Raw genomic sequence first — 14,124 nt, forward strand, 5'->3', positions numbered from 1 at the left:
TTGTTTAGTTATTTTAGTTTGAGGTAATTGTTTTTACAAAAGAATAAATGAAAGTGTTAATTTTTCTAGATACAACTCAGGTGACCTTTCTGTATGTCATATGGTTTGTATGAAGTTGTATGGCATGTCAATGTCGTATAGATATGTGTTAGTGCTCTTTCTTTACTCAAGCCTTTCTTTCATTATATTGTTTAGTTATATTGTTTTGAGCTAATTGTTTATACAAAAGAATAAATGAAAGTGTTAACTTTTATGGGTAAAATATATCTTTATCAAAGCAAACTAACGCTTATGGAAACTCAATACAACACATGTTGACAATCACAACATAAATGAAATGCCGCTTGTATAGTAACTTTTCACTCGTGTTCACATGTGATTAGAAATTGTACGTTTTTCTAAGAAAACTCAATACAACACGACTTGGTTTCGCGTAGGATCAATTTATTTCGTTTATGGGTTTGTTATTTAATATATGATGTTTATAAAACGACTATATAACACTAAAATATAACTTTATGACTCATTTAAACATATAATGAGTACAAAGAGATGTCGGCATGATATATTTGTTGTTTTCTATTGATGGCGTTAATCCTAACATATCAGAGGCGTGGTATAGCAAAGTGGGGTTGCGTATTCTTATCAACTTGTAAATGTGTGAGAGCATTAATGGTCATGAAGTTAGAAATTACGATCAATTTAATGCTCATATCCGTCATGCAACTGATTGTAGACAACCCCTCGTATGTTATGAAACCTATGGAAATGTGCTTTATGAGTAAAAGTCACCTAAGTGTGTTTCATGCTCGAATTGGGTGGGCAAACCTTAAATATAATTTTTTTCTTCTATAATTCCTTAAGTTTCAATGTGTACCGATGTCTATTGATTTGCTATACATTTATTCGGGTCATATCGAACTCAAACAAATTATAAAATTTTAAATGAGCATTAATTCTCAATCATGTGTACTCACTAAGTACACTAGCAATTATTTCTTACATTTACACATTAGTCTATCGATCTAATAGTCGAACTTAACTTCGATTAAAAAACACAAAACCAAATATTTTCCAAATGCAATGGGAATGAGACACTCATGTAGAATAAAGCTAGAATTATGCAATTAATCTTATATTCTCACCACTAAACTTATCATTGAATCCTAATATTGTTTACCTAATACAAGAAGAAAGCTTGCATTTCAAAAAGTTACTACCATCTTAAAGAATGATGTATTTGCTGTGTATTTGAAAAAAAAAAAAAAAAAAAAAAAGGTCTTCAATCCAATACCTAATAACACACCATAAACACATACAATCAAATAGCACAACATATTTTCACTCATAATCCGAGATACATATTTTTTCTCAATCCCTACATCCTTCATAAACGTAATTACGTTTTCGCATAATCACCAGTTCACCACTTTTTACATTTATATTTTATAATAACTTTTTTATACTAAAATCTTTTTATTGCATATGATTTAAGTTAAATAAAATGTATATTTATTTACAAATACGTTTTAAATATTTATATGTTTTAAATTACAAAAAGTAAACATTAATATTACATTAATATTTTAAATTTAAAATTTAAAAGTAACATAATTATATATTTTCTGCACAAATTAAATTATTAAAAATATAAATATACTTGGTCTTTAAAAGATGATATATATTGCACTAAATCATTTTGAAGTGCTCTGTATGAATCACTATCATGAATCTTTTCGGATGAAGTTGAAATTATGTTGGCATCCATGTTGGTAAGTTGGTGTTTTTTATCTCGTTAGTCGACATGCCATAGCGCCATCGTCTACAACCGACATTATAAAATATAATGATGCAAACGTTATATCACTTGTTACCTTCAACCTTATTTTTATTTTTTTTATTTTTTTGGGTTGGAACTCATACAATTCCTCATCGAGTTTGGAGGACAGCGAAAGCTTTCTCGACATTCTTTCTTGCATACTCATGGGCTCATGGCATGTTTAAGTTCAATCATCTTTCAGGTTTTGTGATTATGTAAAACCTTATAATTAATGTATATCCATGTAACGTTTTTGTGATCTTATGCATAATATACAATCAATCCCACTTTATAGTTGTTATTGATAAAATTTGTTAAACTGATGTATTATGACAGAATTATGGATGCAATTGCAAGAGAGCAAGCGATGAAGGAAGCCCTAAGTAACTACACGCTTGGAAAATCACTTGGGATAGGTGACTTATATGAGTTCAAAGAGACTCCTTTGATGTATTTCTTGTTATAGAATACGTTTATGGTGGAGAGCGTTTCCTTTCTGATTACGTATCTCCTAAAACCAAACCGTACACCGTTGGTAGAACAATATTTGTTGTCTAACCTATTTTTAGCTGATCTGTAATTTGTTCACACTACAAAAAAAATGTATTCGCCACTATCCTGGACATTAGGGGTGTTCAATATTGGATATCCGAGAATTCAGATATCCAAAAATTTCGAATAGTTTATTTCACTGTCTCAATCTGTATCTCAAATTCCATATATCCAAAAATTGGATATATCTAAAATTTCAAATTCGGATTCGGATAGTGAAACAGATATCCGAAATCTAAGAAACTATTTATGTTTTAAGATTTTTTTTAAATATTTAATAATTAAAAAAATATTATTTCAGATACCCTATTTACATAAAATATATGAGACTTTTTAAATTTTTTATTAGAAACATCAGAATTTTTAGAGTTAAATGCTATTTTAGTCCCTGTGGTTTGGATCACTTTTTTAGTTTAGTCCAAGGGTTTCATTTTTTGACAGTGGGTCCAAAAAGGTTTCACTGTTGCCATTTTAGTCCACTGAATTAATTTCATCTGTTATTTATGTTAACTAGAAGGCAATTCGGTTATTTTATATGGCAGAATTGCCCTTTTAGTTTACAAAATTACATATAAAATGACCAAATTGTTCTTCTAGTTAACATAAAAATTGGATAAAGTTAACCCAGTGGGCTAAAATGGCAATGAAAACATTTTTGGACCCACATGCGAAAAATGAAACATTTGGACTAAACTGACAAAAAATGAAACATTTGGACTAAACATTTGGGCATAGGCCCTGAGAAGAAAAGACGCGCGACGACTAGTAACGTTGCGCCAAAAAAGAGTGATGCTGAGAAGACTCAATCTTCTAAAGCTAAGAATGTTGGGGAGAAGAAAGGTATGCACCATTCTTCTGACAAGTGTGATTATGTGGTGGTTTCTGATACTTTGGAGGGTCTTGCGTATATTGACTTTTCATTCAACTATGTAGTTTTTCCCCGCTCACCACGTACATGCAATGCTTCTTAGGCCGGAAGATGTGGAGGCGTTACCGCGGTCACCTCACCTCCCATAGCGCCTGGAGGGCGCCACCACCCACACCGCCGTCTTCAAAGAAGGGCGCCATTGAAGGGGGCTTCACCATGGTAACGAGGAAGAAACATGTGTTTCAGTGGGGCCCACCTGATTTCATTCAATCAATTTTTTTTTAAATTTTGTTTAATATGATGTTTTATCCCACACTCTGCAAGTTAAGGGCAGACGTGATAAAGCCCCCTGGCTGATGTGTCCTGATAAAGCCCCCTGGCGGACGTGTCCTGATAAAGCCCCTATGGGCTCCATCCCACACCCCATAGCCTTAATTGATCATCACCACGGTGACCTGATCAACTAGTCGAGGGCCCGACTCCCATTCTTGGCAACCTCGTAACCAACCGCCACCATAACCGAACCCGTTAGGGTTTGATGACATGGATCCTTACCGTCAGTCGCCCCCATCCGACCATCACAGTTGTTGGCGGTTGACGGAACTGCCGTAGACTACCACTATTAAGTGGCGACCACACAATCGTGAACCCTAGCCAACCTAACCTACGGTCCAACTCGAATCGACACGAAATCGAATAAGACTCGAATTAACACACACTTTCGTACTTTGAACTGAAAATAGATCACCACCAAACGTCTCGATTGCGCTCGAGTCGTTTAAACCCCCAATTTCGCAAACAATATCATAAAAACTTGGGATTAAACCACCACACAGATTCATATAACGAGTGAACAAAAGTTCGAATCACGCGAAATGTACCTTAATTTATCGGAAATTACAAGACGTCATGAGCTCTTCTTATCTTCCTCTTGTTTTTTTTTACCACAAGCTAAGATATCAAAAAGTTAATGAAGAAACACTAGATAAATGGTCGGAACCAAAGTATCTAGGGGGTTTGAATCCGCATAAAAGGGTTAGTTCTCTCTCGATTGATTCAGTTGCTACCGAGCTTCTTCTCCGGTGATTCTGCAAAACAGAGCACCGTTAGCCTCGTCAAGGGGAGAAGGGGGTTCTCTCCTTGACCCGAGTCCGGTGTGAGAATAAGTATTGGTTATGGAGAAGATAAAGTATTTGAGAAGTGAATGTGATCTGAGTTTATACCTGAATAGTTCTCGTATTTATAACCGGGAGTTTGGGAGGGAAAACCTGTTATTGAAAAGATAACGGAAGATGCTAACGCCGTAGCGGTTACGTTTCCTTCCGTCAAGTTCTTCTAAATCCACGTTAAGTTGCCTTGATCCGATGTGAATGCACACGGATCGTGACTTGATCTATGGCTGGGGAATTGCCACGTGGAAAGTGATCAAGTGGAGATCATTCTCCAATTACATGCTATCGTTGTGATTTTAGAATGTTTGTGGTAATGACACGTGTCCAGACGGTTATAACCGTCTGGGTGGTGCACGATCATATTCTTCTAGAAGATTACTGCTGTAATCTAGTGTGACACCTTACTGTGTGTACACAGCTGAATAAATCCCAAGTCTGGGTAAAATGCTATCCAAGTTTGGACATTTGGAAGGAATAATTAGCAAAGGGTTTTAACCCTTTGCTAAATGGAAGGCGGCGCAAGGATTTTATGCTTTCCTTTGGGCGCGCGACTATCGCTTGTTGATTTCTTCCTCCCTTCTGTAAGACCAATGCGTGGTCGCGCAAGGTCAAAAGGCTGCAAGGCTAGTTGGTGGTATGGTCTCAGATCCTTTTTATGAGGTTTTTGGGACCTTTCAAGTCCCCCCAGTCTAGTGTTGTACTTATGCAAATAAGTGGAGCACTGGACTTATGAGAGGGATAGATTTTTGGGCGCGAAAAATGAGGAATCTTCCATGAGAAGATTTAATTTTGTTTTGGAGGTTTTGGAAATCTTTTGACTTTAGGGGATGGTACAGTTAGGTTTGTATGACAGGCTGACACTGTCAGGTATATGCTACTATCCGTGTTTTTCACGCGCGTGTGTACTTTTCTGCTGTTTTGGGGAACTGTGATACCCGGAAAAGTCGCTGTGACAGTTACCGATGCTATTTATTGCGATAAGTATATAACGTTTGGGTAACCTCTTTGTGCCATCATTGTTTTGTTGAAAACTTTTCTCCTTCTTTTCTTTTATTGAAAATACACTATTCCCTTTCTTATGTCAACCGGAGAACATCAAGAAGGTCTTACTGAAGAGATGTCGACTGAACTTCCACCGTTGAAGTGGTCGAGAGCGTCCTTTGACGGTTTAGTTCAAAATTTCAAGTTTCCAGAAAGCTGGGGTGCTCTGTACCCTGAAGAGGGGCAGACAGCGGCGGATGCCCCGGCCGGGTATATTACCCTTTTTTGGGATTTTTTCTGTGATGGCAACTTTCGTTTGCCTGTAACAAAGTTCTTTCTTGAAATTATTGAGTTTTACAATATTCATCTTTCTCAACTGCATCCTATTGGCATGGTCAGGGTTCGACATTTTGAGTGAATCGTTCTTGTGCTTTATAGGTGAGTTGTCAAATTTGGGCATAGGCCCTGAGAAGAAAAGACGCGCGACGACTAGTAACGTTGCGCCAAAAAAGAGTGATGCTGAGAAGACTCAATCTTCTAAAGCTAAGAATGTTGGGGAGAAGAAAGGTATGCACCATTCTTCTGACAAGTGTGATTATGTGGTGGTTTCTGATACTTTGAAGGGTCTTGCGTATATTGACTTTTCATTCAACTATGTAGTTTTTCCCCGCTCACCACGTACATGCAATGCTTCTTAGGCCGGAAGATGTGGAGGCGTTACCGCGGTCACCTCACCTCCCATAGCGCCTGGAGGGCGCCACCACCCACACCGCCGTCTTCAAAGAAGGGCGCCATTGAAGGGGGCTTCACCATGGTAACGAGGAAGAAACATGTGTTTCAGTGGGGCCCACCTGATTTCATTCAATCAATTTTTTTTTTTTAAATTTTGTTTAATATGATGTTTTATCCCACACTCTGCAAGTTAAGGGCAGACGTGATAAAGCCCCCTGGCTGATGTGTCCTGATAAAGCCCCCTGGCGGACGTGTCCTGATAAAGCCCCTATGGGCTCCATCCCACACCCCATAGCCTTAATTGATCATCACCACGGTGACCTGATCAACTAGTCGAGGGCCCGACTCCCATTCTTGGCAACCTCGTAACCAACCGCCACCATAACCGAACCCGTTAGGGTTTGATGACATGGATCCTTACCGTCAGTCGCCCCCATCCGACCATCACAGTTGTTGGCGGTTGACGGAACTGCCGTAGACTACCACTATTAAGTGGCGACCACACAATCGTGAACCCTAGCCAACCTAACCTACGGTCCAACTCGAATCGACACGAAATCGAATAAGACTCGAATTAACACACACTTTCGTACTTTGAACTGAAAATAGATCACCACCAAACGTCTCGATTGCGCTCGAGTCGTTTAAACCCCCAATTTCGCAAACAATATCATAGAAACTTGGGATTAAACCACCACACAGATTCATATAACGAGTGAACAAAAGTTCGAATCACGCGAAATGTACCTTAATTTATCGGAAATTACAAGACGTCATGAGCTCTTCTTATCTTCCTCTTGTTTTTTTTTACCACAAGCTAAGATATCAAAAAGTTAATGAAGAAACACTAGATAAATGGTCGGAACCAAAGTATCTAGGGGGTTTGAATCCGCATAAAAGGGTTAGTTCTCTCTCGATTGATTCAGTTGCTACCGAGCTTCTTCTCCGGTGATTCTGCAAAACAGAGCACCGTTAGCCTCGTCAAGGGGAGAAGGGGGTTCTCTCCTTGACCCGAGTCCGGTGTGAGAATAAGTATTGGTTATGGAGAAGATAAAGTATTTGAGAAGTGAATGTGATCTGAGTTTATACCTGAATAGTTCTCGTATTTATAACCGGGAGTTTGGGAGGGAAAACCTGTTATTGAAAAGATAACGGAAGATGCTAACGCCGTAGCGGTTACGTTTCCTTCCGTCAAGTTCTTCTAAATCCACGTTAAGTTGCCTTGATCCGATGTGAATGCACACGGATCGTGACTTGATCTATGGCTGGGGAATTGCCACGTGGAAAGTGATCAAGTGGAGATCATTCTCCAATTACATGCTATCGTTGTGATTTTAGAATGTTTGTGGTAATGACACGTGTCCAGACGGTTATAACCGTCTGGGTGGTGCACGATCATATTCTTCTAGAAGATTACTGCTGTAATCTAGTGTGACACCTTACTGTGTGTACACAGCTGAATAAATCCCAAGTCTGGGTAAAATGCTATCCAAGTTTGGACATTTGGAAGGAATAATTAGCAAAGGGTTTTAACCCTTTGCTAAATGGAAGGCGGCGCAAGGATTTTATGCTTTCCTTTGGGCGCGCGACTATCGCTTGTTGATTTCTTCCTCCCTTCTGTAAGACCAATGCGCGGTCGCGCAAGGTCAAAAGGCTAAAAGGCTAGTTGGTGGTATGGTCTCAGATCCTTTTTATGAGGTTTTTGGGACCTTTCAAGTCCCCCCAGTCTAGTGTTGTACTTATGCAAATAAGTGGAGCACTGGACTTATGAGAGGGAGAGATTTTTGGGCGCGAAAAATGAGGAATCTTCTATGAGAAGATTTAATTTTGTTTTGGAGGTTTTGGAAATCTTTTGACTTTAGGGGATGGTACAGTTAGGTTTGTATGACAGGCTGACACTGTCAGGTATATGCTACTATCCGTGTTTTTCACGCGCGTGTGTACTTTTCTGCTGTTTTGGGGAACTGTGATACCCGGAAAAGTCGCTGTGACAGTTACCGATGCTATTTATTGCGATAAGTATATAACGTTTGGGTAACCTTTTTGTGCCATCATTGTTTTGTTGAAAACTTTTCTCCTTCTTTTCTTTTATTGAAAATCCACTATTCCCTTTCTTATGTCAACTGGAGAACATCAAGAAGGTCTTACTGAAGAGATGTCGACTGAACTTCCACCGTTGAAGTGGTCGAGAGCGTCCTTTGACGGTTTAGTTCAAAATTTCAAGTTTCCAGAAAGTTGGGGTGCTCTGTACCCTGAAGAGGGGCAGACAGCGGCGGATGCCCCGGCCGGGTATATTACCCTTTTTTGGGATTTTTTCTGTGATGGCAACTTTCGTTGGCCTGTAACAAAGTTTGTAACACCCCCAAAATCCCACCTGCGGAAATCCCGCGAGGCGTGTTACGCATCAGAGTTCGAGCCACCAATCACATTGAACTAATGGTAAATACTTAAATAAAACATAATATCAAATCCCAAAGTGTTGTGTAGCGGAAGCATGTAAATATCGTTTAGCAAATGTTTCATAATAATGCTTAAAACCAATGTATCAATTGTAAGTTAATCCAAGAGCCTCGATCCATGACCACTCCAGCACTCCCATATAGCAAGTCCATGTTCCAAACGTTAATGACCTACAAGCATGCAAACAAGTGTGTCAGACTACGCTGGTGAGTTCAAGGTTTTGTTAACATGTTTTGTTACCAGATGTATGTTAATGCGATTCAATGTTGTGATACGATGTCGTTCACGTTAGATACCCTAGGGAGTGTGCCCATATGTATCCGGGGAGTGTGTACCCCTTAACGACCGATGCTATGTTGTCTTCGCTAGATACCCTAGGGAGTGTGCCCATATGTATCCGAGGAGTGTGCCTCTAACAACCATAGCGATACCCAGATAATTAGTTCACGCCCGTCCTTACGGCCCGGTGTGAGGTTTCCCACCTAATAGCGCTATCAACTAATTACCCCCATTGCCCTCCAGGCAATCCGATGATAGATTCCATGTTTAATAACCAAAACCGATTAAGTTGTTTACCCAAGGTTTCCCTTCCAAATGTTTACCAGTTGTCCCAAACCACCGGGACGCATGCTTGAGAAAATGCAATGAACTCACCTGGGATTGCTCGGTATGATACACGAAAAGGTTCAATTAAGCTACAATGTGATCAACCACGTCCTAGCATGTTTATCATACAAGTCAGGTTTGTATTCAAGTATTGCATGTATGTTCTACACGTATCGTAACAAGTTGTGTACAAGCATTGATCATCATGTTCACGTATAAGCATAACAGTTCAACAGTAACTTCACATAAACAACGTCCAAATATGCGGCCCAATCAGATGGGCTCGTGACAGTGTGCAAGTCCAATAGCAGAGTGTACGTATATATGGTCTCGAGTCGAGACCAGAGATCTCGAGTCGAGACTAGGTGGTCTCGGGTTGTACTGGTTTCTCAGTCTCGAGTCGCAACAAGGTGTTCTCGGGTTGTCATGTGCTTGTCGAGACTACATGGTCTCGAGTCGCAACCGGACCCGCAACCATGGTCTCGAGTTGTGCTGTTTTGTGCCGCTTATGTGGTCTCGAGTCGGGACAGTGAGTTCTCGACTCGCAATCCATGTTGTAACTGATTTCCTTAATTGCAGTTTATGATTCCCGTAATAGTTGCAAACAGATTTGGCAGTTTCAAATCAATTCAATTAACAGTTTTGCTATCATCCAAACGAATCAAACAAGCATTCTTAACATCAAATCTTATGAACCCTAACATGATCAAAACATGAACATCGATTCATCACAAAACATATAATCGAATTAAACCCTATAATCTAACCATACTACCCGAGTTCAACAATATCACAGCCGATTAATTCTAACACTCGGAACAATGACATATCATCCGATTAACATAGACATATAGCCGATTTAACAAGCATTCGGTTTAAAATCCACTTAACAAGAATCCGAACAACATATTGCAAGACATCCGATTATCATGTAAACATCCCTACCCATGAATTCTAACACATAATCATATACAATCAAATCATCGTTTACGAATAATCAAACACTAACCGGTTATGAAAAGAGGATAATCCGAACAAGGATAAGGAGATCTTCGATGGTGGAGGGTGTTCGGTTGCCTTGGTCCCGAGTCGAGAGAGAGAGTGTGTTCTAGGGTTTGTGAACTTGTGTATGTTTGGTAAAAATGTGAGATGTTTACAACATCTCTTGTGTTATGCGATTAGGGAGATGGGCCGAACCCTCCCTTGGGCTGCCCCATGGTCTCGAGTCGGAGGTGTGTGGCCCGAATGGGCTTGTGTAATTCGAGTGGATCACGCAAGCATATAAACAACAATCACAATTTCACACAAGGCACGTATAACATGCTATTCAAATAAGGTTCACAAAATCACGTAACGTTACAGAAAGTAGGTTCAAATTACGAGTTGTCACAGTATCCACAACTAAAAAGAAATTTCGTCCCGAAATTTGGTACGCACTCACTGAGAAAGCTAGATAAGTTAAAGCTAGGTAAGTTATATCGTTTGCTGGTTTTCCTGGGGTGTCACATCCTCCCCAACTTGAATGGGAATTTCGTCCCGAAATTCACTAGTTGCATCAACACTAGGTTTGCTAGGTTTTGACTGGTCTTCGGGGAACAAATGTGGATACTTAAGTTTCATCTGGTCCTCGCGTTCCCACGTGAACTCTGGACCACGTCTTGAGTTCCAACGAACTCTCACAATCGGTATACGGCTGTGTTTACGAACTTTAACTTCCCGATCCATAATCTCAATTGGTTCTTCGACAAACTGCAATTTGTCATCTATCTTTAGCTCTTGAAATGGTACTACTAGTGTTTCATCAACCAAACACTTCTTTAGCTGCGATACGTGAAATACATCATGGACATTACCCAACTCAGCCGGTAATTCCAACCTGTAGGCCACCTTTCCAATCCGTTCTACAATTTTGAATGGTCCTACATAACGAGGGTTTAGTTTGCCGCGTTTCCCAAAACGCACCACACCCTTCCAGGGTGAAACCTTTAACATAACGCGGTCATTAACTTCAAATTCCAGCGGTTTACTACGCTTGTCAGCGTAGCTTTTCTGGCGATCGCGAGCTGCGGCCATACGGTTTCGGACCTGCACAATGCTTTCTGATGCCTCAAGCACAAACTCAGGGCCTGTGATCTGACTATCACCCACCTCAAGCCAGCAGAGAGGTGAACGACATTTCCGTCCGTACAATGCTTCGAACGGAGCTGCCTTAATACTTGTATGGTAGCTGTTGTTGTAGGAGAATTCTATCAACGGTAAGTGCTTCTCCCATCCTTTCCCAAAGTTGATTACACATGCCCGTAGCATGTCTTCAAGTGTTTAGATGGTGCGCTCGCTTTGACCATCCGTCTGCGGGTGATAAGCGGTACTCATGTCGAGTTGGGAACCGAACGATTTATGCATTGACTGCCATAACTCTGAAGTGAAACGCGGATCTCGGTCTGAAATGATAGAAGTTAGCACCCCATGCCTAGAAACCACCTCCTTAAGATACACTGCTGCCAGCTGAGAGAATTTGTCTGTTTCCTTGATTGCTAGGAAGTGTGCTGATTTCGCGAGGCGATCAACAATCACCCAAATGGTGTCATTCCCAGCCTGAGTTCTTGGTAGTCCTGTCACAAAATCCATGGCGATCTGTTCCCACTTCCATGTGGGTATCTCTGGTTGCTGCAGTAGACCTGAGGGCTTTTGATGTTCTGCTTTGACTTTAGCACAAGTCAAACATTTGCTGATGTAGGTTGCTATATGAGCCTTCATGCTGGGCCACCAGTAGGTAGTTTTCAAGTCGTGGTACATCTTATCTGATCCAGGATGTACAGAGTAGCGTGATTTATGTGCCTCTTCCATTACAAGTTCTCGTAAGTTGCCAAAGAATGGGACCCAAATGCGTCCAGTTACGTAGTAAGCACCGTCTCCCTTTCGTTCTAGTCGTTGCCTCGAGCCACGTAAAGCTTCAGCTCGAACGTTCTCTGGTTTCAACGCTTCTAACTGAGAGTCTCGTATCTGGGAAGGAAGGTTGGACTGGATCGTGAGTTGCAATGCTCGCACACGCCTAGGTGCATTATCCTTTCTACTGAGGGCGTCAGCTACAACGTTCGCCTTGCCCGGATGATACTTGATGGCACATTCATAATCGTTCAATAATTCCACCCATCGTCGTTGTCGCATATTCAATCCTTTCTGGTCGAAGATGTGCTGGAGACTCCTATGGTCGGTGTAGATGGTGCATTTGGTACCGTACAGATAGGGCCTCCAAATCTTCAACGCAAACACCACCGCTCCTAATTCCAAATCGTGAGTCGTATAGTTCTTCTCGTGCACCTTTAGCTGACGAGAAGCATAAGCTATCACCTTCTCGCGTTGCATCAACACGCAACCGAGACCCTGAATCGAAGCGTCACAATAAACCACAAAATCTTCGGTACCCTCTGGTAACGACAAGATCGGTGCACTGCAAAGTTTCTGTTTTAATAACTGGAAGGCCTCTTCCTGCTTCGTTCCCCAAGAGTACACCGTGTTCTTCTGTGTCAGCGAGGTGAGGGGTTGCGCGATTTTCGAGAAATCTTTAATGAACCTTCGATAATACCCTGCGAGACCAAGAAATTGTCGCACCTCAGACGGAGTCTTTGGTGCCGCCCAATTCTTAACTGCATCCACCTTCGCAGGATCCACATGTATCCCTTTCTCGTTAACAACGTGCCCAAGGAAATGCACTTCTCGAATCCAAAAGTCGTACTTAGAAAATTTCGCATACAGCTGTTCCCTTCTCAAAAGTTCCAAGATGAGACGTAGGTGACGCTCGTGATCCTCCCTGTTCTTGGAATAGACTAGGATGTCGTCAATAAACACTATAAGAAACTCGTCGAGGTATGGCTTACATACGTGGTTCATGAGATCCATGAAAACCGCTGGCGCAGTAGTCAATCCAAACGGCATAACCAAAAACTCGTAGTGTCCATAGCGCGTTCGAAAAGCCGTTTTGGGAATATCCTCTTCCCTAACCCTTACCTGGTGATAACCCGATCTCAAGTCGATCTTCGAATAGAAACTTGACCCTTGCAGCTGGTCAAACAAGTCGTCGATGCGTGGTAACGGATAGCGGTTCTTAATGGTCACCTTGTTGAGCTCTCGATAGTCGATACACATACGGAATGACCCGTCTTTCTTCTTTACGAACAGCACTGGGGCTCCCCAAGGCGAAGAACTGGGGCGAATGAAACCCCTATCCAACAACTCCTGTAGTTGATTGGACAGTTCCTGTAACTCTCCAGGTGCTAACCGGTAAGGAGCTCGAGCAATTGGGGCCGCTCCCGGCGCAAGATCAATTTGGAATTCTACTTGACGATGAGGAGGTAACCCTGGTAACTCCTCTGGGAACACATCAGCGAATTCTCGCACCACTGGTAGATCCTCGATCTTACTTTCTTCAGACTGAGCGTTGGTAACTAATGCTAACATTGCAGGATACCCCTTTTGCAGATATTGCTGTGCACGCATGGCCGTGATGATACCAACCATCGTCCCACTACGATGTCCTTGAACTAATAATGTCTCCCCCTCAGGGAGAGGGATACGCACGATCTTTTCTTTACACAAAATTTCTGCTTGGTGCTTAGACAACCAATCCATGCCTACCACTATGTCAAAACTACCGAGCGTAACGGGAAGGAGGTCAATATCAAACACCTGACCCACGAGATCTAGTTTGCACCCGAAAAGGACATTCGAGGCTTCTATCGTTTTACCATCTGCTAGTTCTACTACTTGTTTAACTTCTAAAGGTGTTGGGGTTATCCCTAATCGTTGACTAAACTCTAGGGACACATAACTCCAATCGGCACTCGAATCGAATAATACAGAAGCAATACGATTGTTAACAGGAAACGTACCAGTTACAACGTTGCCGTCATTCCTGGCATCCCCTGCTCCAAGCT

The sequence above is a fragment of the Helianthus annuus genome, chromosome 17 (assembly GCF_002127325.2).
Source record: "Helianthus annuus cultivar XRQ/B chromosome 17, HanXRQr2.0-SUNRISE, whole genome shotgun sequence".
Taxonomy (NCBI): domain Eukaryota; kingdom Viridiplantae; phylum Streptophyta; class Magnoliopsida; order Asterales; family Asteraceae; genus Helianthus; species Helianthus annuus.